We start from the raw sequence: 26,594 nt of genomic DNA, 5'->3' as shown, positions 1-26,594 counted from the left end.
AAAACCCAGTGTCCACCGTAGCTGCGCACAAAGTCCCCTAGCTGCAGAGAGGCCCTCCCTGGTCTCAGTACAGCCCGCGTGCCAGCAGACATGTGGCCGGCCACCTTCTTCCCCTGGGCCTGTCCGCACAGGGCTTCCGCCCTGCCCCTGCCGACTCAGATCTATCTTGAGTGTGCTCGTGCTTCCCCAGCTCCCGGCCGGAAGTGACAACTCCATTCCCTGCCTTCCCCCTGTTGGTGCTACGCGGTGGCACAGCCAGGCTTACCCGAAGGCTCTTCTTCAGCCAGAGCCTCATGCCCCACTCGACCCACTGTCCTGTCCAGGGTGTCCCCGGCCTGGATGTACCTCACCCTTGGGGTCAGACACCCCCCCGGGGCTCGTCGTCCCTCCCTGCCACAGGCTGAGGCTTGAGGTCTTATCCTCCAGACACATTTTGAACCTTAATCCTGAAAAACTTCCACAAGGCCATTCTTCTGACGATCTCTGTTTTATAGCTGAAAAGGGCTGGAGAGGCCTTGTGAGTTGGCCAAGGCCTCGAGGACTTTCTGACTCATCGCTCATTCCGATGCCTCAGAGCCGATTCATCACCCAGGAAGGGTGACCGGGATGGGAAACTGAGGCCCCGAGAGGGGAGCGTTCCACTAGGGGTTGCATCCTCAGGCACTGCTCCGAGACGGACGTGGCCCAGTGGCAATAGGAGTGTGACACCGGGGGAGCCAGATGCTTCTCCAAGTACCTGGCCTAGGGTCAGCACGGCCCCGTCCCTTCATCTGTTTCCCTGTCATTGGGTGAAAGGGCAAGGGAGCTGTGAGGACCTGCTGACGTGGGTGCCCAGCTGGAAGCGGTGCCAGCTGGGGTGGAGCCACTCCCGGGGGGCCCTGGAACTTCTGGGAAGTAATTGGGAGTTTGGCAAGGCCTGTCTGCCTGCCAGCAGGCCCGCTGCCTGCCTGGTCCTTGCCCACATCAGGCGTGGGTTTTGAGAGAGGGGGCAAAAGATAATCCCAGTCTTCTCCCTGCTGTCCAGCTCTGTGACTCACTGGGCGAGGGGCTCCGTCTGTCCTTGTGTGTCACTGACACACACAGAAGCTGCACCCCGCGCCTGACCCCCTGAGGACCCTCCCTCGCAGGACCTGGTGGACTGACCAGCCAGAACTCATCCCCCGATCATGAGACTCTAGCCGCTGCCTGTAAGAGCACTGACCGGGGCTATCACTGCCCTCTCCTCTCCCAGCCACCTCCTCCTGAATCCACTAGACTTCTAGGTTCTCAGAGCCAGAAAAATCCCTCAGTGATCACATGACCCAGTCCTTATGATGTAGAGATGAGGAAATAGAGGCCCAGAGAAGGAGAGTGATCTGTTCCAGGGCACACAGCCAGCGAATGGCAGAGCCAGGACTATAACCCAGGATACTCGGTTCCCAACGCAGTGCTCTGTCCTCTGCCCGCTGGCTCAGTGTGACCAAGGTTGACTTGTTCATTCAACAAGGGCCCAGCAGCCCCTGCTTGGGAGCAACTAGGCTAAGAGATGGCCCTCAAACCTGGCTGGAGGCATAGAATCCACCTGAGGAAGCCAGGTGGCTGGACATAAAATTAACTATGTGGTTAGACATAAATATTAATTTTGGCTATCTGGGGCAGCAGGAAAAATGAGAGGTGGGACAGGAAGCCCTAGGCCTCAGTTTCTTTGTTTTCCTCCTGGTATCACCAAGGACCTCAGAAACTGGCCAAAGCTGTCTCCCAGGGAGATGCAGGGGGTTAGGGCCTCTCCCTATAGCCTATTTCCTTCCAGTTAAAGCACAGATAGCCAGTCTGAATCCTTCGTGGTGGCCTTGGCCAGACCGGGCTCAGCTGCTGTTCCCCACTGATACCGTGTGCCCGTCAGTCTGAGTGCTTGACCTCCTGCCCCTGGCCTAGCTGGCTACAAAGCCAGAACTCTGGCCACAGCCTTGGATGGAGGAAAAAAGCATGGGGCTAAGGAGGTGGGAGATCCAGGGGTCTGACCTGGCCCTGGCCAGAACTAGTTTTGCGTCTCGAGTTAGTCCTTTCCCCTCCCTGGTCCTCGACTTTCCTCCTTTGTGACGTGCAGGATAGGGCAAGATAAAAGGTGTCCGTCAACTCCCCTCCCCCCCTTTTATTATTTTTTGTCTTAACCCACCCATTTGTAGATTCTAAATTTTGAAAGCCTTTATTTATGAAGCGCCACGTGTCAATCAGTCTCCTACAGAGACCGGGCACTGAATAGATCATTGTGAAAGGAATAATTAATTCTTTCCCCACCAAAATTAATTAAGAACCCACCTGCCAATCAGAACTTCTGAATTAGCAGGGGCTAACTGATTCTAGAGACTGAATTAACTTATTGTTATGCTTTTGAAATACTAAAAACAGATATTTCTACTCTCTGCAGGGGATCTCGGCAGCTTAGTGGCATAGATGACGTCAGAGTGCCTGGAGCCAGACATATTTCAACTTGGGCCAAGTAACGGAAACTTCTAAGTGCCTCAGTCTCCGCATCTGTAAGATAGGAATAATGATTATACTTACCTCATAGAGTTGCTGTGGGGACTTTGAGGCCTTGGCAGGCTTTGGATGCTTAGGACATTGGGATCGATGAATATTAATTATGAGTATGAATATTTTGGGAAACATCAAGATTAGATGGTCTTTAAAGTTGCTTTTAGCACCAGCAGCCCATGATTAGTGTTTCCCAAAAGTTAATTTCCTGGAATACCAGTTCCATGGACTGTTCATAACTGTTGGATGAGGAGAGGGTTGCTTGGTTCAATTGGACTGGAGGAATGCTGAATTTCACAGGGTTTGTTGTCACTGGATTTAAGTGTAGGCTTTATCAGAGCCGTCCATGTGCAAGGTCGGTCAAAGTTGGGGGAATGGCCTAAGTTTTTCCACTTATTTGGCCTTCGAGGGCTTTCCTCACCGTGCGTGTTGCTGGAAGTTTGGAAAATGCTCCGCTATAGTGTCTAGAACTTTAAGGTCTTCCTTCTACGTCTCTGACTTTGAGATTCTCGGATGTCCGGTCCCTTCTGTAGATGAGAAACACACAGCCCCTGGCAATGCCTGGCTGCATCCCGTTTCCTGGTTCCCCGTAGCCCTAGTTATCTAATGTAAATAAGGGCACCAGTGAGGCTAATGTTTGCCCTGAGGGAAGATGGATCTGACCTGTGGCCTCAGGTGCTCAAAGGCGGTGAACTCTGGGCTAAGCTGGGCTGGTGCAGAGCTGGACATGGGGAGGGGGCCTGATCTTGGAGCTGCTGCCTGGGCCTGGCGGGGCAGCCAGAGGGAAGTGGGGGCTCGAGGGAAACACCGGCAGCCAGCGGACTAGCTGCAGGACAGGGGTGCCCCCCGAGGGAGGCCGGGCTTTCCTGCGGGGTCCGCAGGGGGGCAGTCAGGCCTGAACCCGTGGGTCCCCTCAGAAAGGCCCACTGAACACCCTGCCTCCCCAGGGGCCTGAGGCGCAGACAGGGAGCCGCCCCCTTGGTCTAGAGATGCTGTGGAGCCAGGAAGTGGGATAGGAGGCTCCGCAGGAGTCTAATTGGTGTGTTAAAGGAGATGAGGCGGAAGGAAGCTGGCAGGAGTGCCCAGGCTCTGGGGAGGAGGGAGGAGGCTGCCTGGTGGAGACAGGGAAGAGAATGCCCGCCTTCTCCTCTAGCCTTAGGGTCCAGCTCAGACAACGCCTTTTCCAGAACTTTCCTGGATCCCTCACTGGAGCTGGAGGTTCCGCTCCCCTTGCCTGGCTGCAGTGCTCACCTTTCTGCCCTCAGCTCTGCAGGGCTCTGAGCTCCCAGGGGGCCAGCAAGTCCCCTCAGTGTCCGGTGCAAGGCCTGGTAGGAGCCGCTGCTCAGAAAATGCTGTTCAGGGGCGTCTGGGTGGCTCGGTCAGTTAAGCGTCCGACTTCTGATTTCGGCTCAGGTCATGATCTCAGGGTTTCATGGGTTTGGCCCCTTATTCGGCTCTGAGCGGGCAGCGCAGAGCCTGCTTGGGATTCTCTCTCTCCCTCTCTCTGCTGCTGCCCCACTCATGCTGTCTCTCTCAAGATAAATAAATAAAACTTAAAAAAAAAAAAAAAAGAAAATGCTGTTCAACCCAGGAAGCTGCTAAGTCTGGGGTGCAGATGAGAGGAACCTCCCCTCAGGGGGGAGGGGAGGTGGCCTTGGCAGGAAGGCCTTTAGTGACTCATACCTCCTGTCCTTCCAGTGGCCCCGGGCCCCTGCAAATGAGGTCAGCTTCAGGGGCCCAGGAGGAGTCCCCCCTACCCTGGGCCTGGCCAGGCCCTGACTGAGGCCTGGGAAACCACCGGGGCCTCATGGACCTGGGTTGGGGGGAGGGACCAGTGTGCAGAGCTGGGTCTGGAGTTTGTCCCCTCCAGGCTCGAGCTCTCAGGAAGGACAGCTGTGAAGCACAGCACCCTCCCTCCCTCCATCCTGCCCCTTTCCAAGGCCTCTTTCCCATCTCCCCAGCCCCTCTTTCGGCTCTTCTCCCCATTCTGCACTGGCAGGTGCTCTTTTTACTCCTGCTTTCCCACCAGACTTTCCACCTGTAGGACCACTGCTCTCTCCTCTCTCTCTTTTAGCTGTACCCCATCCACAGGTGCCCCATTGCTGTGATTCAGGGTCCTCTGGTATAGGACAGCCCCCGCCACTCCCAGCCCCCACCCTCCCCAGGCCCACGTGGGATTAGGGGGAGCTGGGGGGGGGGAGGGTGCTGGTGTCATGGAAAATCCCTGCGGCAGCCAAGGTCAGTGTTTGCAGACACAGCCTGGCCTGGAGCCAGGCCTGCCTACCCGGCCAGCTCCCTCCGGCCTATCCCAGAGGCTGGCTTTGCACAGGGGCCCTCAGAGGCACCCCGGGGCTGCTCTGGGTACCTGGGGCTGCAGCGGCAATCAGTCCGGGAGGGTGAGAGACTATGTAGTTCAACACACTCATTTTATAGATGAGTAGACTGAGGCCCAGAGAGGGACGGAGACTGGCCCTAAGACCTAGTGAGTCCCTCACAGAGTGAGGACTGGAATCCAGGGCCCCCTGTTCCAGTCAGTCCTTGCTGCAGAGGGGAACATCCCAAACTCTGTTCTGGTAGGCCAAGGAATAGGGAAGGCTGTTGTAAAACTCCATTAAATCAGGATCTAGCTTGAGTTGGGCTAGACTTGAGGTTGGTGATGGGGCCAGAGTAAGTAGACTCTGATGATGAAACCATGGCCTTTGACCTCAAAACACATTCTATCTGAAGTGAAGCAGATGAAACAGCTCAGTGGAAGCACTTCAATGTACCTTACAAAGAAGAGGCTATTATTACACACATTATTAAAATGCGTGGCAACGGTGGGAATTATCTTAGGAAGAACTTAAGACAGGGGCCGAGGGAAGGCTAGAGGTGGAGAACTTTAGTTAGCGTATCAGGAGGGGCTTCGTGGAGGAGGTGGTCTTTGCCCTGAGCTCTGAAGGATGGATGGGAAATGCAGGGTTCTGACTGAGGGGAGCTGCTGAAGCAAAGACACAATGCAAAGAGACACAGGGCACATAGGAGGCAGAGAAAATATACCTGTCCGAGGCTAGTGGGTATTCTCACAAAGGGAGAGGGGAGGGGGACCAACAGACTTTCAGGAAGGCAGCTTCATGATACACATCAAGAACCTTTAGAAACGTGTCTGCCCAGTGACCCTGGAGTGCCACTTCTAAGAATCTCTGCTGGGAAAATAACCAGAGATCGGAACAAAGATTTATGAACAAGGATGTTTATAGCAGCATTTTCATTGTGAAAAATTGTAAACAGTCCAAATGTTCACCAATAGGGTTTGGTTAAACATATTAAGGTGTGTTTATGTGGTGGGATATTGTGCAGCGATTAAATATACTCCTCAGCAGTCTCTTAATTACATAGAAAACCACCATAGAATGTTAAATAAAAATGGCAGGATACAACACTTTATGTATAATGGGATCCCACGCTAAATATATAAATATAAAAAAATGTATCTACACACACCTGGAAAGAAATACACGAAAAAGCTTGGAGAGCTTATCTTTGAATCATGGGGCTCATGATTAATTTTAATTTGCTTTTATGTCTTGTGTATTTTCTGAAAACTATTACTTTTACAAGTAGCTAGCAATGAATATTGTAAATCTAACAGCAACAAAAACTCTGGATTTCTTGGAGCAGGAAGTTCACCCGAGCTGCATACGTTGGTGAGGAGGGCAAGATAGGTGAAGGGTAGGGGCAGGAGTTCAAATCTCAACTTGGAGGCAATGAGGACCTGTTGATAGCTCCCGAGTAGGGGAGGGACATACCAAAGAGGTGTCTCTTTCCAGGGCGGGGGTAGGGGATGGTTGGCAGTAGGAGATGGGGGGGTGGGCAGGGCAGGAGGTTTAATTCGGAAGCCTCTGCACGGTTCCATTGTCAAGTGCTCAGGCCTAAACTGAGTTCAGTAGAACCCTAAACGAGAGTTCTACCCTTGTAGAGACATAGTGTGTGAGATGCTCTTGCATTTCTGGGTTTAAACTGTAAGCTCCATGTGGGCAGGGATTTTTGTCTCTTTTGTTACGACTATTTTCCCCACGTTCAGAAGAATGCTTGGCGCATAGCTGGCACTTAATTAATCTCTGTTGAATGAGTAAATTAGGGAAGGCTCAACACTGAGCCTGAGAGGCGAATGGGGTAGAGACAGGGAGGATGAACAGAGTGTGAGGTCCGCAGCGGGCTCTGTCACACAATAGGGCACTGACTCCGGTTGTCCTTGGAAGCGCACTGACCTGGGGCTTATGGGGTCTGTTATAGGCCAGTCACTGTACCAGGTGGCTGTGGCCCAGGCCCGTGGCCTATCTGCATCCTTATGACCGATTGGACAGGACATGTGTGAACTCAGAACTTCTAACAGATTGGATTTGGTGGGGTTTTAATTAAATGAATTCACCACGGACAGTCTGGCACCGAGAAAGTAATTCTACAGCACAATTTAAAGCGGACTTGGCCACCTCAGCAGATGGCTGGAGATGCCAGTCCTCCTCTGTGGGCTTCTTGAAAGGCTGTGTCTATAACTTTGGCATCTGGCTGGCCTGAGTCCTACACTTAACACTCTCTGGCTCTTTCCGCTTTGCCCATGGAGGAGAAGCAGGCACATGTTGGCATTTCCGTGTCAGACTCCCCCCACAGGGGTTGAACTGCCTCCAGCAAGAAGCCCTATTTTGTCATGAGGGTAACAGTGGCCCGCCCAGGTGTTCCCTGTTGGCTACACCATGCGTCCTGGAGTTGAGCCTGTGCAGAGCCTGGCTGCCTGAAAGCTCACCCTTCAGGCAGTGTTACAGGGGACAGCATGGGCCCAGAGGGGCAAGGGTGCATGGAATTAAAAAGCACCCAACCAGGAGTCAGAGGCCTGGCTCCCATCCCAGCTCTTGCCACTACCTTGCTGTAGGACAGGAGTTGGCAAACTTTCTTCTTTAAAAGGCCAGATAGTAAATATTTTAGGTCTCATAGTCTGTATGGCCTCTTGCAACTACTCAGCTCTGCCATTATATTGAGACGAAAGCCATAGACGATATGTAAATGAAGGGGTGTGGCCATGTTCCAACAAAACTTGATCTATAAAAATAGGTGGTGGGCCAAATTTGGTTTATGGGCCCTAGTTTGCGGAGTCTGCCGTAGGGCCTTTGTTAAGGCACGTTGGCTTCCTGAGCCTCAGTTTTCATATCTGTCAAATGGGCTGTTAGATCGGAAGGTTATTTCTTCTCTGACCATGTTATAGCTGAAGATTTAATAAATTGCTAGCTCCCCTTGTTCCATGTACCATGCATAGGCCCGGGGGCGAGGGGTGAGTTTCGAGCAGAGTCTGGAGCTCAAACCTGCATGTAAAATTGGGGTCCGCGGCTCCTTGGAGGCCCCAGCTGCACCTGCACGTATGTGGATGCTGCTCATGCTTTTTTTCTTCCTGATGGGTTTCTACTCTTCCATCCAAGCCCATCTCAAAAGTCACTCCCTCGGTGAAGCCTCCCTGATCCTACCCACCTGAACAAATCAGTGCTCAGAGCCCTTTATTCATCACTCAACACGCCTCAAACCTTCATCCCCTCAACCAGCAGACTTTTTGAGTCCTTAATACATGCAAGTGCTCTAAGTTCTAAAATAGTAATATGTTCTGTGTTTTACTTGTGCAGAGCTTTGTCATTTACAAAGCAGTTTCTTTACCTCTTATCGTTTGAGCTTGCACAGCAACCCTTAGGCGTTCTTCTTTTCCTTCCTATTTTACGGATGTGAAAACTAAGGCTCAGAGAAGTAAAGGGTTTTATCTCTGGCCATGGATGCTACAACCAAACTTGAAATTCGAAGGCAGTTCTCTTTCCACTGCCCCAGGCTGCCCCAGGACTCTTCCACAGGAGTGAAAGTCAGAAGACCTGGCTGGGGTCTGGTTTGAGTTGTTCCACTGTTGTAATCACAGGCAAGACCTGGCCCTTTTCTTGGCCTGGAGGCCCTCCTGTGGGAAATGAAGAAGCTAGAGATGTTCTTGAGGCCCTGTGACATTCTAGGATTCTGGACCTCCAGAGGGGCCGTGCATCCTGCCCCACAAACAGTGGAGAAAGCACTGTCGGGTTCCCCCAAACAATGGCACTGGGCCTCTGGTTGCACATCAGACGCACAGTCGCTGGGGCCCGCATGTCCGCGGAGCTGTTCCAGTCTGCGCTGAGCGGATGCCGTGGGTCGCCTGAGAACCCTTTGCATTTTCCTGCAAGGGGGCCAGAGCTAGGCTGGCCTGGCCGGCAGTGCTCTGAATACGGCCCACAGCCGAGGCAGACTGAAGTCTGCGACTCCACCCCCATGCAGCCTCCTAGCGCAGGAGGCCACGTGGAGTCAGGGAGGAGATGACCACGTCTCCCCGTCTAGGTCTCCCGGGGCTAACATGGGCCAAGGCGTTAGGGAGTATTGTTGGTCCCCAGGCTCCCCCTACTGACTGCTGAGCCCCCAGGGGTCCCCAATGGACCCCCATCTAGCCCTGGCGTCCAGCCTCCTGGGCCCTGGAATCTTTGCTTCTTTTTACTTTTTTAGCTTCTTCTTTGCCTTTTCTTCCGTCTCTCTCTCTTTTTCCTCCTTCTTTCCTCCCCCTCCTCCTTTAAATTTTTTTTTTTTTTAACATTTATTCATTTTTGAGAGACAGGGACAGAACACAAGCAGGGGAGGGGCAGAGAGAGAGGAAGACACAGAATCGGAAGCGGGCTCCAGGCTCTGAGCTGTCAGCACAGAGCCCGACGCGGGCTTGGACCCAGGAACCGTGAGATCATGACCTGAGCCAAAGTCAGACGCTTAACCGACTGAGCCACCTAGGCGCTGCGCGCCCCCCCTGCCTCCTCCTTTTCTCATTTTGTTTTCCCAGTCTCCCTCTGGACTCTGAAGGTGAGTGGTAGCTTGTACTTCTAGGTCCGGTGGTAGTACAATGTAGCAGTAGTAATAACAGTAATAATGACCAAGTTCACATCTATTTGAGCATTGCTGTGCCAGGCACCGTACAAAGTGCTTCATGCACATCATTTACTTTCATCTCCACAAACCCTATATGAGAGAGGTATTATCTCCATTTCACAGGTGAGAAAACGGAGACACAGAAAGTTCCTGTTACTCACTTAAGACCACACAGCCGGTGAGTGGCTGAGTCGGGGCACAGATTCAGGCCTGTCGCCGAGCACAGTCTAGCCAACATTGGCGGATTAGATGCTGCACTCTGGAAGGCAGGTGCCTGGGGTGTTCAGCTGAGGAGACTGAGCCTAGGGGCTGGGTGACTTGGACCAGGCCGCACGGGCACGTGGCAGAGCCAGGCCTTCCCGCTCTTTCTTCCGTGTCTCGGTGGCCTCCCGGGCTTCTGGACTGGGGTCAAAGCAGGTGCCCTCTCCAGCTACCATTCCCCCTTCTTCCCATCCAGGCCCTTCTCCCAGGAGGCTGGGCCTTGCCGTGCCCCAGAAGGTGCCCTCCTGGCCTGAGCCGGATGGCAAGAGGCAGAGGGGAGCTCAGAGCCAGCCCTGGAAGAGGGGGGCGTGGTGCCTACAGAGGCCGAGTGGGCGGCAGGGGACCCAGGAAGGCTGCAGCACCTGGCTGGTCTCAGGAATATCACTTGGAAAATCAGAGGGGCAAAGATGGCTTCGTTCCTCTTAGCCTGTCTTAGTTAATTAATTGAGCAGACATTTCTTAAGCATCCCCTGCTTTGCGCCAGCTACTCTGCTCCGTGCCAGGAGAGGACATGGAGTTGAGGGTGGCTCGGTCTTGCCCTCTGGGAAGAGAAGCAGGCGAGTGGGAGGCCGAGAGGAGACGGTCCCTGAAGTAAAGACTTGCCCCAGGATGTGTGGAGTCTATGCCAGAGGCACCTTCCTGTGACAGGGGGACCCAGACGGGGGGCTCCTGTGGGCACCTGGAAACCAGAGGGGGTTGAAAGGCACAGCAATCCTGCCAGCGCTCCTGTGGCTGGGAACGTGGCACTCATGTTCCCTCAGGCCTCCAAAGGTGTCCCCGGATACCTGGGAGTCTTGCTCAGGGCTGGCGTGAACACCTGGCTCGTGCACGGAGCTGCCTGGCCCTTGTTGTCGCCAGAAACTGGGCCAAGGTTACTGTCTGAGGCCATACTCTCTCTGTCCCCCTTTCTCCTCCTTATCCTCCTCCTCCTTCTACCATTTACTCTTTTGTTTAAGTAAATTTTTAGTTTTAGCACAATCCTCGATTTATAGACTTATGGTGAAGACCTTCCTCCCTTTTTCCACACTCACCGCCTCCCTGTGCGGATGCAACGCCGGCTGCTGTCCCCTATCCCCTGCCCCCCTATCCCCTGCCTTCTCCCTCTTGAGGAGCCTTCTGAGGAACCTTCCTCCTGCTCTGGCCCCAACAGCATCCCGTCCTCTCAGCTCTCCGCACAGCCAGCGTCCGTCTCTGCCACTCCCTTGCCTCTCCTGGCGGACCCCGCCTGCCGTATTGACCCAGCTCCTAACGCGCAGTGATGCCTCCGTGAGCAAAGCTTCATTTAGTCAAGTCTGCTTGCACAGAAAGCGGGGAGGGGGCCAGCTGGCCCGGGTGGTGCTGGACACTGGACAACGGTTTTTAAGAGGCGGTCAGGGCCCAGGCTCAGTCCCCTGGTGGAGACTTGCCTCCTGGCCCCCACTGTGTGAGGCTGAGTGTGGGGTGGCAGGTGGGAATGGGGAGGGGGGGAGTGTGTGAGGAAGGAGGGAGAGCAAGGGAGGGCATTCCCAGGCCAGAGGGAAGCCTATGCTTTCTCTGCCCTTAGTGCCCCTACCGCTAACCCAATCCAGCACCCTTACGTTAATTATCTCCAGTCCTCACCGTGACCTTCAAGGTAGGCACTGTTAGCTCCATTTTGATAAGGAAACTGAGGCTCAGGGAAGCTAAGGACTGATAAAAATTGGCAAAGCCAGGATTCGACGTAGATCTTTTGGCTTTCGGAGTCCAGACACTCTTGGGTGTCCCTGGGACCATGCACTTGGTTGACAGCTCATGGAAAACGTGTGTAGTGGGCCATCATCCTAAGAGTACTGTAAATGCCTCAGGGCAGGACAGTGGGTGTTCAAACCATGTGAGGAGGGAAATGGTGTCCCTCCAAAGGCTGGTCCTTCTGTCCCAGGGAGCAGCCCTCTGGAGGTCTCTTTGGAGACTCCTAGGATACTTCAATATGGCCCTGAGCAGGAAGTGGGGAGGGGGAAGCTGGAGGGCAAAGGGACAGGGCCCCAAGGAAGGCTGTCTTCGATGGACATGGCTGGAGTGCCTTCCCCCTTCCTGCAACAACCTTAGTTGAGGGCCTGGCCAGCCCCTTTGCCCCATGTGACCTCGGCCTAGCCTGCCGTTGGTTGGATGACTGAGGGACACCTGATCCAAGAGGACCCAAACTGTCCGCTGGGCTGAGCCAGTCAGGTTATCTCTTTCAGGGACTGTGATTACAGGCTGACCGGCTGGTCAGCTTTGGGGAGCTGGGCTGCAGGGTTACAAAGAGCTGGGTCCTGGCTAGGACCACTGTGAGCTAAAGTCACGCGGGAGTCGGAGTTGCAGGGGAAGAGAAGCCAGGGTGGCTGGGTATAGCAGAGACAGGGGTGGCCCGAGAGAGGGAGGGAAAGGCCTGGGCTTTTGAATACTGGCCTTCACACTGGCAAAGCGCTGCTGTTCCCTTTTACTTGTGCTGGCCCAAAGGGGCTGGGCCTTGACTAAGCGCCAGCGGCTACAGATGGAGGGGCTGGGCTCCCAAGCACCAGACAAGGTGTGCCCTACGAGGTGAGCAGCACAGTGGAAGGGCCCTGGCTGAGTTTCAGGAGACCCACGTGAGCACAGCACTCTACAGTGTTTAGGAACATTCCTGTTGATCCTTACAGCAGCCCTGTGTGGCCCTCTGGGCAGGGGTGGTCCACGTTCAACAGCTGGGGACAGTGAAGCCTGGGAAAGTGGGTGTTTCACCCAAGGTTAGAGCCCCAGAGCTGAACCTGAGACCCAGGTCTCCTGATTCCAGACCTGCTGCCTCTCCCACAACTCACACTGCCTCCGTGAGCCCCTCTCTTGCTAGGTAGCTGGGTGGCCTGGGCATTAGAAATACAGTGGGTAAAGTGCCTAGCACAAGGCCTGGCACACAGAGAGTCTCAGGAAGCAGGAGCTGTTATTAGCGTTATTACTTTTTTAAGCACAGCTCTGAGCTGCCACCCACCCCTCGGAAGCCTTCTTTTATTCCCCAGATGTATAAATGCAGTCTGGAGTGTCCACAACTAACCCCCTACCTGGCCTGGCCCAACACTTCTAGTACCTTCTGTTGCGAGGCTTCCCTGCATCCTTCCCACATCCCACCTCTGGGCACTTCCTCATGTTACAGCTGCCTGGAATTGCCTCCTCCGTCTCTCCTGCCCTCCAAGGACAGCTCCGGGCCCCCTCTTTGGACACGCTTTCCCCCAACTGGAAGAATGGCACCTTTTCCTGCCCTCGCCACTCTCTGCCAGGTGTTAGGGCTTTGCACGGAGGTGGGTCTCTCTCCGCTGGCCCACCTTGCCCAGCGTCCACAGCGGATTCCCAGCAGATGCAGGGAGCCAGTCTTAATGGAGAGGTTGGGTTGGGTAGGATGGTCTTGGAGTGAGTGTGGCCCCTGTGGACCCTGTCTCCACCACCTGCTTCCACACTCCCCTTTCTGGTCGTGGCTAGTGGCCCAGACAGCTCTGGGCTGGCAGGGAATTTGGGAACAGATGCCAGGAGATGTGAAGGAGGCTTTTCTTAGGCTCAGCACTCTCCCCAGGGCTCAGGAGCTCAGATGGTGCAGATTGGCATAGTGCCCAGGAGGAGAGGGACTCCAGGCAACAGGGACTTCAGCCTGGAGCCAGCTGCCGGGACCTTCTCTCCCTCTGAGCCGGCCTGCAGATGTGGTGTCCCCACTCCCACTAGTCACACAAGCATGTGTGCACAAGTGCACACACAGACACATGCACATACACACTGGCTCCAGCACCCCACACGTCCCCACAGTAGCCTCTTGGCGTGACTCTGTCCACCATCCAGGGCAGAGAATGCAAGAACCAGATGGGCGGACAGTCTGCACCTCGATACAGGAAGAGCCCCTCACAGGACCTGGCCTCTGGGCCCTGCTGTCCCTTCAAGTTGTTCAGGATTTAAAGAAGTCCCCAGATCCAGCCCCTCCCCCACAAAGACAGACTCCGCTCAGAGGCTAAGATTCCATCACTCTCCATGGAAACACATTTCACTGCACCCTCCGCCCTGTCGGAAATGCTCCTCAGGCAGAATGAGATGACCAAGGCTCGGACCCTTCCCTTTCAGCCTGTTGTCCTCATTGGAGACAGCAAGCAGCTGTCCCCATCCCTGGGGACGCCGCCCTCCTCACAGAGACATGGATGCAGACGCTCGTCCCCCAGCCTGCCTCCCACTGCCTGACTCACCCTGGGCTTGCCACCTCTCTTCTGACCTCTGATTTCCCAGCCTTTTCAATTATCTCTGCCATTCTGCCGCCTTCTAAGCCCTCCACCCTCACCGCTGTTCACAGCCCAGAATCCGGTATAATAGGAGAATGACTTCATGGCTCCTATGGCCTATAGAGGCTCCTATTTATGCATTGGTGCCCTGAACTTGCTTTTTATGGTGCCAAGAGCTCCAAGCTGGGCAGCGTCCCCAGGACCCAGGCTGTCTCCGCGGGACCCAGCTCTCTCCAGCTACTGCTTACAGTTCTGCTCTGCCCCCCCCTCCCCACCCCTCCTCAATGTGGAATCTGGGCAAGCTAGCTTTCTCTGCACTTGACTTTATTCAAATGATTAAATGCCTCTGTCACGGCTCCCTCCTCCCCAATTCAAAACAATACTAGCTGACTTTTATATGGTGCTTACCACGTGCCACATTGCTCTAAGCGAGCTAATACATGCTCCTCTTTTAATCCTCAAACAACCCTATTTGGTAGGTACTATTATTATTACCATTTAAAGATGCAGGAGCTGAGCCACAGGGAGGTTCAGTGACTTGCTCAAGGTCATACATCTAAAACATGGCAGAGTGAGGCCCTCCCTATACTGTTTCTCCTGTTCTCTCTGCGGGCCTTGCTCCCTTCCAGCTTCTCCCATTCAGAGGAGGAGAGACTCCCTTCCCAAGGCCGACCCCCTGACTGCACTCTGCCCCGGTCCTGGGCTCTTTCTCCTGGCGTTGTTTCTGGAGGCCCCCCGTTTGGCTGTATTTTCAAACTGTCCTCTCCTAGTGGCTCAGTATTGGCGGCAAGTTTGTTTGTTTGTTTGTTTGTTTGTTTGTTTTTTTAAAGGGAAGGAGACAGGCCTACCATGCTCTTTCCTTGGTCTTACTTCCCCCAAGAATTGCCTCCCCTCTCACCCCTTTAGCTGCCCCCACTTCACCAAGACCACTCTTGCTGAAAACCTCGGGAATTTCCTGAGTGTCAGACTCCGTGGCACGGGGCTGTCCGTACCTATGTGGCAACTCTAGAATAAATTAGGAAAAAAAAAATGGGCCCCTCTGGATGGATGTAGCCTCTTGGAGTGCATAGTTTGCTGAGCATGTTGAACTTCAGCTTCCTAACCCATCAGCTGGATTTTTTTGGACAGTGTACAACCTGGACAACCACACACAGGGTCTTGGATGTTGGCATCCTTACTGTCCTTCATATTCTGGCCACGCTCATCCCCGATGGCCAGTCTTCCTCTGCCTTCTTTGTGGACACTCCACTCTCCTGCTTCTGCTGGTCCTTTGCATCTCACCCGCTGCACCCTGATTGTAAGAGTGGGGCAGGACTTTGCATGAGCTGCTCTGATGCTGGCTCCCAGAGCAGGCCGCCAAGAACTTGCCTCCAGCTCCACTCCATGCTCTACATGGTTGAACTGGGACACCCAAGCCTGTTGTGACAACCCGAAAGCACCCTTCTGCCCCATGTTGGCTCTCTCTGTACTGCCCGATTCCTGTTAATGTCCTCATTCCTTAGCCAGACTGAACACCATCCCTTCCTCTTTTCCCCTGCACACCTTGTCCTAGTCCTCCTAGTCCTGTCCTTTTCTTCTGTTCCTTTAGCCACCAGAGTCATCCAGGCCCTCACCCTTTGCAGTCTGGGCTTGGGCAGTGGTTCCTGACCTCCTTGGCAGCTTTCCAGCCCCTTCCCTAATCTTCCCCACCCCAACTTCCAGATTATGCCCCACTCTGCTCTCTGCGTAAAAACCTGCTTTCGGCTCAAAATGTCACTCCTCCACTCAAAAACCTTCTGTGACTCCCCATTGACTACAGGGAAAGAAGCCCAAACTTTCAACCTGCCTTTCGGTGTCCTCTACCATATGTCATACCTCTCCAGGCTTAGCTATTGCTCTGGAGCTGAGGAAAGTGTTTTGGAGCTCACCCTTGGCAGTGCTTTTCCATAGCTGAGCTCTCTGGAAGGCTGCCAGGGAGGAGGTGGGTGGGGGTGGTGGGGGTGGGGGCTCTGCCCCCTCCACCCCCATCCCAAGCAGAAGCCTTGTAATGGCCACCAGCAGCCTGACAGCTGCCCCTGCACCCCGGGCAGCCTGGATCAGAGCTCGGCCAGACTGCAAATGTGGAAGGCTGGTCTCCGGGCAGGTGGGTAAGAGATGAAGGGAACCGAGGAGCCTCTCACGGAGGAGTCACTCGCCCAGGGGGAGAGGCAGGGCTTCAAGGGAGTTTAGTGGGACAGTGGGGGGCAGCCCGGCTGCATGGAGAGTTCATCCCAGTGCTTTCCTGTATGCTCGAGCCTTGCTTCAGTTTCTCACTCTCTTTCTGAGTGTCTGACCGTCAGGGAGGCAGGTATGGCTATCACTCTCCCAGCTGAGCAGTGAGGAAGCTGAGGCCTGGGCAGGTGAGCTGACCTGGTCGAGGTCATGGAGCGTGTGCATCAGTGGCAGGACAGAGATGTGAGAGTTTTCGGGCCGAGCGGGAGGAGGGCGGGCTCTCCCGCCGCCAGCCCACCTGCTCGTCCCAGGCTGGACCTGGGCTTTCAGAGCAGCAGGAACTTCCCTTGCCATCCAGTGAGGGGCTGGTTAACTCTGGCACCCGGTGGGGGGCCCCAGGGGAGGGACGCATTTTGCCCTGCTCCGTTCCTGGCCCAAATCGGCACGGCACCTGGGAAGGGCAGCTGGCCAGCCGCGTGCCAGTGTTACTTTAAAAATAAACCAGGGAAGAACGAGGCTTAAAAATAACCCCGGGGATGTGTGAGAAGCTAATTACTACCACAGCCCCCTGTCAGGGCTTTGGGGAGTGGCTGGGCCCCGTGGTGTCTGCGTGTCCCCTCTGCTCATCTCTTCCAGTTGGGAGCCGGGTCACAGCACAGCTGGGGGCGGGCAGGGCCTCAGAATCCGAGGTAGGAGCTGAAGGGGGCTCTGGGCCTCCCTTCGTCTGGGTCAGGATGTAGGCAAGGTGGGGAGGAGAGCAGCCAGGCTGGGTGGAGAGTGACGTGGCCCAGGTCCCGGCAGGTTTCCTCTCTACCTTACTTGTCTCTAGGCCTTGCCTCGTGACTTTCCGCTGGAATCATCTGGCTCCAAAAGGGACTTTGAGGTCCTGAGTCCCGCTCTTCTCTGGAGGCATGTGGTGGCAGCCAGGTGGCTGGTTTTGTCAGCTATGTCGCCCTATTTGGGACTCCTGACCACTGCTTCCCATGTGTCCCATTCTCTTGAGAAGAACTTTGAGGCCCGTCTTGATCCATCAGGGTAAGAATGCCTGGCCCTTCCAGCTGCCCACTCCTGGCTGCCTCCACGTGCATCTGTGGCCTGTGAGCTCGCATCTCGGGACCCTCAGTGCTAAGTGGGGACTGGACTGCAGCTGGGCCCGGCCTGAAGAGCCCCCAGCAGCAGCTGCGGGGTGGGCAGGAACCACGCTCCCATCCCACATACCCGGGCTCCCCCAAGGCCCTTGTGCTTGCGGACCCCCCACCTTTGGGAAGAGGTGTGAGGACATCCTGCATTGACAGGGAGAGGGACACAGGGCCCAGCTGAGGACACAGCTGAGGACGGACTTGCCGGATCAAAGAGAAAAAGCAGAGCTCACCCAGAGGAGGGAGGCAGAGGCCAAGACTGCTGGAAGCCGGCAGAAACGATCAAAGGACAAGGATGGATGGGGAGGTGGGGCAGACGGGGCAGACGGGGGAGGCAGCAGCAAGGAGAGACTGGCAGAACCAGGGGCCGGTTGGGGGGCTGCTGCACGACAAGCAGGGGCTTTGGGGGCAGATGGGCCTGGACTGGATCCCTGGCTGGGAGCCCTGAGCTGATAACTGAGCTGGAACTTGGACCTCGTTTGCATAATGGACATAATGATAACTGCTCACGGGCCTCTGCAGGAGGGTTTGCGAAGCATTTATGAAAAAGGCCTGAAGACGGGGAGCCGTGACGGCCGTGCGTTCTCTCCCTTGCCTCTTTTGAAACCTGGTCCCTCTGTTCCACCTCCGGCTCCACAGATACAAAAGTCGCCCCTACCACCTTCTGCTCCCGGAACAAGCTGTTGAACGTGGCCCTCTGTTTTCATAGTCAGTGTCTCCCATGGCCGCCAGGCTGCCAATTGCACTGGTGGTTTCCCTGCGGTCATCTGACTTGATTTCCCAGCAGCAGCTGGCAGCTGACAGCTCCCTCTCTCCTGAAACACTGCTCTTGGTCTCCAGGTTCCTCTCCAGTGTCTGGCAGGCCCCCTTTCCTGCTCTCCCTCCCTCCCCGTGTTGGGGGCGGTGGTGGTGCTGCTGGCCCTGGGCTTTTCTCCCCTGCTCCCCGCTCCTCCCAGGTGATCTCATCTAGCCTCGTGACTTTAAATATTATTTCCATCTGATAACTCCCAGATTTGTATTTCAGCCTTGACCTCTCCCTTGCGCTGCAGACTTGTCTATCTAACTGCCCACAGGGGCTGGTAATAAGCATCTGCAAATTAACTTGTATGTCTGAAAACAGAAGTCTCGAATCTCATCTCTTTACCAAACCTGTTACTCTCCGGGTTTTACGTTCCGTCTCAGACAATGCTCACCCTCCATCCGGTTGCTTAGGTCAAAGGCCACCCCTGACTCTCCTCTTTCCTTGATGCGTACGGTCCTCTCCCACCCTCCTCTTCCCCAACACACGCATCTTGTCCAGCATCAGGTCCGGCCACTCTGCCCCAACACGTGCCCTCAGTCCACGCCTGCTCACCACGTCCACAGTCTTCACCTGGGTCCAACCTACCCTCATTCTCTCAGGCCACCGGAAGCCTGGCAGGTCTCCCTGCTTCCCTCTTGAATTACAACCACCTGACCTCCCCTGACCCCTACCACAGGGATCTGGTAAAAACTTGAGTCATATCACACAACACAGCGCTTAAAATCTTCCAGTGACTTCCGTCACACCTTGAGCAAAATCCAAGCTCTTGACCGTGGCCTCCATGGCCCTGCAAGACCCAACCCTTCCACGCTTCCTCCCCCTGGCTCAGTATGCTGTAGCTCACTGCCCTTCCTGCGTTCTTCCTCAAACATGCCCAACTGTGGCCCACGGGCAACTTCGCATTTGCTGTCCCTCCCTCTTCTGCCCCCCAGAGGCTTTTCCTGATTTTTGCATCGTGTAGAACCCTCTGCCCATCCCTGTCTCTGCCACATCCTCTTGTTTTGCTGTCTCTTGGCACTTGTTACCAGTGAGATGACGTTGTTTACCTGTGACCACATAGCCCTGGGTACACCTACCTACTTCCTCTCAACTGTAGACACTGTAAGGAGCTGAGTCTTTGGGGCCTAGAGTGGTGCCTGACACATGGAAAATGCTCAGAGAACCAGAGGGAGTGGAGGGATGACTGTGCGGGCATACCGAGGGAGTGGAAAGGGCCGGGAGGCTGGGTCTGAGGACTGGCTCTGTGAACTTCTGGTTCACTCTCCAGCTCCCTCCGCCCCCGCCCTGCATCTCTGTCTCCTCATCTGGAAGAGAGAAGTGTTGCACTGAATCAGTGATTCTCAAAGAATCCCGAGGACCCCAGGGCTCGCTGTGATGCCATCCACTGCCAAGCTGAGCCCTTGTTCTGCACAAGTATGCCAGCGTCAGCGCCCTGAGCTCACCCTGCAGCCTCTCTCCTGGCCACCCCCTGTCAGACGGCACTGGCTGGGGTCAGCCTGCTCCCAGCACCGTGGCTGCCTCCCATACCCCACCCACGGACTACTGTGGGAGCTCCAGCCGGGGTGCCGCCCTTTCCGGTGGGAGGCTCCTGCATTCCAGCTGTCCCAGGGGCTGGGACAGCAGACTTGCTCTGCTGATAAGCATGGCCTCGGCCACAGTCAGAAATGCTCTCTTTCCGAAAGGGGTGACTTGGAGGTCCTGTACAGAGCTCTATTCTTGGGACTGACACAGAGGAAGTCCCTCCAGGGCTCAGCCAGCATGGGGTGAAGTGGGGACAAGCGTGTCACCCTGTGTGCTTCTTAGGAAGGGCTGGAGGTAGAGGCCAGGAGCAGGTCCAACACAGACGGTCAGAGCTGTACGGGGGGCTCGGACACACCAGTCCGGTCCCTCATGGATAAGGCTGGGGGGGATGTGACCTGCTGTGGGTCTCCCAGCCAGAGAACTGAGAAACACGGAGGGGATCGTGTGACCCACTTTCCTTACTCAACTGCAGTAAGCTGTCGTTAGCCACAGCTCTGAGAAAGGACCCATAGCCCACCTCCATGAACCCAGTGGCTGACTCTGAGGGGCAGGCAGGGGACCTCAGGGCCTCTTTGGTCCCACGGAAGATGAGTGTTTCCAACTCTGGGGCACTGAGCTGGGCCTGACACGCTAGGGAAGGAGGCCTGCCACTGAATTTGGGTCCAGGTTTCTCTCTCTCTCTGGCCCCACCTAGAGGTGGATCAAAGACCAAGGGCGGCCCCAGAGGGTCTTACCATGTTTAACCCTCACTGTTGGAAAACCCATGATGCAAGGTCATATTGAAGAGGGAGTCACGTGGCTCAGCTGGACCAAAGCCCCCCGATTTGTTCGCAGGTGAGTGATGCTCACATGGCTGACGGGCCTCGCTGGGGCTGATTCCCTTCCCTGGGGTTAAGAGCAGCCTGAGAGCTAAAGCTGTGAAGGTGGAGCCTGTCCCTAGGACCCCACTACGACTCCCAGTCCCCTTTACCTGGAGGGGGGTTGCCGCCTTCTCCTGGGGCCACCCACCGACTCCTGCTGTCTCCGCCACCTGGCTCGCCCCAGGAGCTTTGGCTTGCAAACTCCAAAGGTTCTTCTTTAGCCATCCCTTGAATGTTTCTTAAGTACCAAGGAAACCCAGAAAGAAAATGCTAGAGGCTGGCTGGCAAGTGGCCCAGCCTCCAAAGTACAGAATGCTGATTCTAATAACTTCTCCTCTCTCCTGTGCTTCCCAAACCTGGCTGCAGACCCTTCGCTGGGGGACTCTAAAACTTCCAGGCTCCTGGGCTTAGCTCAGGCCTAATGAATTAAGTCAGGCCCTGACACCCATCGCTCTGGCTCCGAACAACAGCTGTTACTGGGGACAAGTGTCCTACTCGGCACGCAGGGGCCATCTCACCTGTCCCTACACACTGGGAAGCAGGTGACTTGCCCAAGTGGCCCCTGGCAAAGCCCCCTCTCTCACTCACTGGCCACTCCTAAGAACCATCACTCTGTTCTCATTTCTAGTCTTGGGCTCCCATCCTGTTCAGAAAGATGGCTTTGGCAAATGTGTGAAACTAAGGCCACCCAGTGACAACTGTCCCCCCCCCCCCCAATATTTCCCTTTCTGCCCTCCATAGGCTGGCATCTGCAATGTCCCCACATCCATGTCATGGGAATAACCTACCTTTAGCCACTGTGTAGGAGGCGAGGGCACTTGTGTTCTGGGGGAGGGGTGGTTTAGGTTTGGGGAGGGGTCCTGATTTGACTCTTGCTCCCACATCACTGGCTTAGGATTGTAGGAAGTGACCTTATGCTCTCCAGTCTGGTTTATTCATTGGCAAAGTGGGAGTAATGATACCCATGATTCTGGGTCCACAGGACCCTCAGAAGAGATACTATATGAACAAGTGCTTTATACGCCAAGGGCTGTGCGTGCTTTACACATCCCTGTTCTGCCACTTGCCAGCAGTGTGCGTTTGCACGCCCTCCCTAACCCCTCCGAGCCTCAGGGTCCTGGTCTGTAGAATGGGGATTGTAACAGTGCCACTGGCTGTGAGGATCGGATGAGGTGATCGTGTCACAGGCTCAGCCCAGAGAAACCTCCCGGCTAATGGCAGCTTTGGTTCCTAACCGTGGAAACTGAGGCAGGCTCTGTGGGGAGTGGCTGCTTCTCATCAGGTCTAAGATCAGGACGGAACGGCCCAGGGCAGACCCCCCTGGTGCATCAATCGGAGGCTTCCTCCTGCCTGCGACTGCCTGTACCCCCGCTTGCCCCCAAGGTCCCAGGGAGCCCTTCTACATTAGGAGGAGGACTGGATCCATCCCAGAGGAGAGAGCTGCTTCCTGTATGGGAGTCTGGTATCTTTCTCTCTCTCTCTCTCTCTCTCTCTCTCTCTCTCTCTCTCTCTCGGCTGCTCCACTGGGGCCTGACAGTTGGGTCACTGGAGAGAGCCCCCCAGATGGTCCTGTGGCTGGAGGGCTGGAATGTGCCTCTCTGGATGTTTCTGAGATGGTTATTTCTGCACTGGGGCTGTGGTCGGGAGAGGCCCTACACATTCCTGAAGAGGGACACTGAGTCCATGCCAAGCTGTGAAGTCTCAAGGAGAGTGAAGGGGTCTGAGAGCTGGGGTCTGGGGCTGTCCATGCAGAAGATGTCCACACAGTGTTGTGTGACAGTATCATCTCCTTCAGTTCAGTGCTGCCCTGGGGCTCCTGCATACCATCCATAAAACTGGATTTGGTCTGGACTCCCGAGTGGCCTTGTGGCCCAGAAAAGGAAGTGTGGTGACAGGAGGGAGGGACTTCCCTGGGGGCTGAGGTCTGCTGGGTGACCAGGGCGAGGGTGAAGGGAGACAGTCGGGATTCAGGTTCATCACCCTGTGGTTCAACTGGAATCCTGGGGGCACCCACTTGTTCAGCTGTGTTTTGGGGCACCCTCGGGTTCAACCAAGGTCAAGGAGGTACCTACTATTCAATTAAGGTGATCCACTGGTTCATCCAGGGTCATGGGGCACCCAGTGGTTTAATCAAGTCCACCCACCAGAGTCCAGAAGTTACCCCTCTAGGATCTGCCCTTGCTACTTTCCTTGGGTACATTCATGCCCCTCAGACTGTCTCATGTTGCCTCATCCAGAAAGTTCTCACTGCCCATCGTCACCTACTAGAGTCCTCACTCCTCATTCAAGCTCCCTCAAGTGCTACCTGCTCCAGGAAGCCTTCTCAGATCCCTGTTTTGAGTCACTTTACTAGGATTTAGCATAGATAACATTCAACTTGTGGTTTCAGGATGCCACTGGACCAGAGGCTCCTTGGGGCAGGAGCTGGGTCTTAGTTTTCTATTCTTTTGGTGGCAAGTACCATGCCTAGCACTCAGGAGACCTCAGTGATTTTTGGTAAACTGAACTGAAATGAAGGCTAAAGACAGTTCCATTTGGAAGGTGATCCGGAGGCCCTGGGGGCCCCCAGGACACGGCTGAGTCCACTTTGGGTACTTGGGCTCTCCAGGCTGCCCCCTTAAAGATCAAGAAATCAGAGCATCTCAAGGTCGGGAAGAATTTTAAAAGCCATTTATTTTAGTCCCCAGTGATCTTTTTAATGTATCTACTTGCCTTAGGTATTAATCAAACACTAATCTAGGGTTGCTGCTGGAAAGACTTCCAGCTTGTCTGTCCTGATGGTCTACTCTAGCCACAACCGTCATGGAAGCCAATTCCCTGTAATATATCTCTTCTACTGGTTCTGATTGAACCCTGACTGATACAGGCATCCTCTGCAGCTTGCCCATCCAGTGTCTTCTTGTATGCTTCCTGTGATGGGGAGCTCACCGCCTCTCGAGGCAGCACAGTCCATCTTTGGTCAGCTGCAACTTTAGCAAGTTCTCCTTAGATTGGACTTAATCAAGTCTTTCTATGGATTCTACCCCCTGGTGCTGGTTCAACCCCTTGGGCCCAAGCAGCCTGAGGTCGGGTCTTTAATCTTGCAATAGCCCAGCAAATATTTGAAGGCAGCATGCATGCTTTCCACGCCTGTCCCCATCAAGTGTACCTCATTTGACATGCTCTTCCCTTGCTCTGACTGTTTCCTAGGTTGTTGATGTCTCTCTTAAAAGTTTGGCCTTCACCTGCCAGCTGCATTCCACACTGTCGCTTACGGCAGAGTCAGTGTATCTAGTAGCCAGAGGACCTTGGGCCTGGGGACCTCCGTGGGCCCTAGCTGTCTGGATCCCAGCCCACAGGAAGCTGGGGTTCTTAAAAGAAGAAATGCTCCCAAACCTCGTCTTCTAATGGGGACTGGAGGCTGCACCGCCCGTTGGGACTATGGGTAGTCTCCATGAGGGAGAAGCCAGTTTCCCACTTGGTCATTTAATCTCCAGGGCACCCATTGTCCATGGATCTAAGGAGCTTCCCAGGTGGATGAGCTGAGGACAGCAGACACTTGTTTTCAGGCTTTCCCAGGGGGACAAGCCCTTCTTCACTCTCCTCACTTTCCCCCACCTGCGTGACCGCACAGCTCGGGGCCCCACCTAGGCTCCACGGAGGGCTCCTGTCCTGCGGGGCAAGCCGCAGCCCCGCTCCGGCCTCAGAGTAGGGATCCACCGGCTCTGAGGCCATTGGCTCTGATGCTCCACAACCAGATATCTAGGGATTTTTCCAGTTCTACACACTCTCGTCCTTAAAACCACAGTCTACACCTCATGTCTACTCCCAGGTCTCCAGGTTGTTTAGGTCCTTGCTGCTCAAAGTGCGGACAATGAATTAACAGCATCAGTGTCCCCTGGGGGTTTCTGCATTTCTAAATGCAGAATCTCAGGCCCCCGCTCCAGACCTACTGGTTCAGATTCTGCGTTTAAATAAAATCAACCAGGTCTTTCCCTACACAGCGGTGTTTGCAAACCATTAGTGGCTCCACATTGCTGAGCAGGGCTTCTTTAGTTCCCCTGCGGAACATCTCTTCTGTAGAGATGGGAAGACTGAGGCACACCAGGGAAGTGTCTGCTCCTCCTGTGAGTTCAGGGGCAGCAGAAGCGAGAGAGAGCTGGAAGGATTTGTCTAAGGAGAGAGAAAGAACCCCGTTTCTAGCTCCCAGGCCTGGCTCCTGCTTTGAATTGCCAGCAGCCGTGTGTCCCCTCACTAAGGAGTCCTTGTGTGTCACTGGGAATCAGGGACAGTGAGGAGGCAGTTTTTGTGGGGGTGGAGGGTGGGAGGTGGGCCCCCGCCTGACAGGGATCCCAGGAGGCCACAGGACCAGGAGGACTGGAGCTGTTTGCTCTAGATGGCAGCGGAGGCCAGCTCTGGACAAGGGGAAGGGGAAGGTGTGACTTGTGGCAGTAGCCTGGGGTGGGGTGGCTCCAGGTGAGGGTGCGGGATGCGTCTCCGGGAGCTGCCTGGGACCTCAGTTTCGGGACAACGCAGTTGTCCACAACGAGGAATTGTGGACAAGTGGGGAGGCAGCGGCATCACTGGGACCCTTGACTGCTCTCTCCACGGCGACAACAGCCTAGAAAGGCATTTGTCATGTGGCTGTCTGATGGCCAGAGGCTAACAGGCGGGTCAGGAGGAGACCCAGGGCAAGCAGAGCAGGCTGGCTGGCAGCTTGCCCTTTTATTTAAGAGCCTACGGGGGGTGGGGGGTGGGAGGGGGGCAAGAACACCAAGGGAGGCTCCAAGGCCAGCTCTGACAATAACTGCAGCCTTGACCATGCCCCTTCTCCCATCTGAATTTTAGTTTCCACCCTGTAAAATAAGAGGGTTGGAGCTAAAATTCTGATTTCTCTCTGGGCTAAATACTCTTGAGGGCTAGAGATCCTGAAGCTGAGGCCACAGCTGGACCCTGGCACCCATCCTACATCATTTGTGACGTGCGTACAGAAGGGGCAGCAGACGTTCCAGGGGCGGGGGTGCTGGGGGGCGGGGAGCTGCATGGCTCTGTGAAAAGATTCTCCCTACGGCCCTGGGAGTGAGCCCTGGCACTATCATTTTATATTTGTAGCGTCCCGGGCCAATTTTGGAACCTCTCTGAGCTTCCCTTTCCTTGCCGGGAACAGAATGATAACGCCTGCCCTCTCAGGGCGGCAGTGGGAATGCAGGCTGTGACAAGTGCCCCAGACACTGCCTGACGTGTTATGGACACACATCAGTTCCCTGCATCCAGGGCAGGGATGGGGGGTGAGGGAGTGCCCATCTGGGTCTCTGATAATGATCTCCGTCAGAACCTGGGTCTTTTCCCTTGCTGCTGGCTGGCTGGCTGCAGGGAAATCATTTTACGTTTTTTTTTTATTACAAAATTGACTCGCAGATTCACCGTTTGTGCTGCCAGCTGAAAGCTGTTTATGGTGGTGATTTGCACTACACTCATCTGTGCTTGTTTATGTTTTCTTTGAAAATAGTTATTGTGTTTGTCCTGTCCCCACTGTGGCCAGGCGTGTGTCTTCTATTTCCGTCCTATTCTTGCCCCCACTCCCTCCGTGTCTCCAGTCCCCCAACCGTGATGGGTGGGAATGGGACACTTAGGTAGGAGGCATGACAGTCAGAAGGACCTCTGGTCAAATACACCCTCTTTGTAGATGAGGAAACTGATGGTCACAGAGGATCAGCAGCTGGGCTAAGTGGAGCTGAACTTCTGCTTCCTCGCTCCAGTCCAGGGCAGGTTCTCCTACTACTGTGTGCCTCACTGTCCTTGGCTGGTTTTCTGCCAGGGTCTGCCTGCTCAAAGGAGGGAGCATTGCCTCTGAGCCTGGATGTCAGGTGGACTCCAGTCATGGGTGAGGATCTGGAAAGCCTGGGCTGGGAGAGTGGGATCAGGAGAATAAAGGGAAGGAAGGATGTGGCAGCCTCTGGTCCCCAACCCCCTGTCCCCTACCTGTTAGGAGGGAGCAGAGGTGGGTGTGGTCTTGGTAATCCTTGGGAAACCAAGCAGTTCCCTTCTGTGTGGGGAGTATTAGCAATCATACATGAAAAATAATGTTAATTACACTAATCATTGCAGATATTGCTTATTAAGTACCTGCTCTGTACCAGGCATTCCTTTATATTAT

The 26,594-nt window shown here is 54.9% G+C and overlaps 1 protein-coding gene and 1 long non-coding RNA gene across 2 annotated transcripts in view; one reads left to right on the top strand and one right to left on the bottom strand.

Moving 5' to 3' along the window:
* KCNK3 (potassium two pore domain channel subfamily K member 3) overlaps positions 1 to 26,594 on the bottom strand; it is a 37,705-nt gene that overhangs the window by 5,894 nt on the left and 5,217 nt on the right. The gene's annotated exons all lie outside the window — the stretch shown is intronic.
* On the top strand, positions 15,871 to 20,721 carry LOC147582305 (uncharacterized). Its single transcript, XR_015248951.1, has 2 exons — positions 15,871 to 16,825; positions 16,966 to 20,721. It is a non-coding gene; the product is annotated as an uncharacterized LOC147582305 (long non-coding RNA).

Source organism: Puma concolor, chromosome A3 (assembly GCF_028749965.1).
Source record: "Puma concolor isolate L17-30 chromosome A3, mPumCon1.1.hap2, whole genome shotgun sequence".
Classification (NCBI taxonomy): domain Eukaryota; kingdom Metazoa; phylum Chordata; class Mammalia; order Carnivora; family Felidae; genus Puma; species Puma concolor.
Note: the sequence above shows the minus strand (reverse complement) of the source record. Positions and strands in the feature narration are given on the sequence as shown.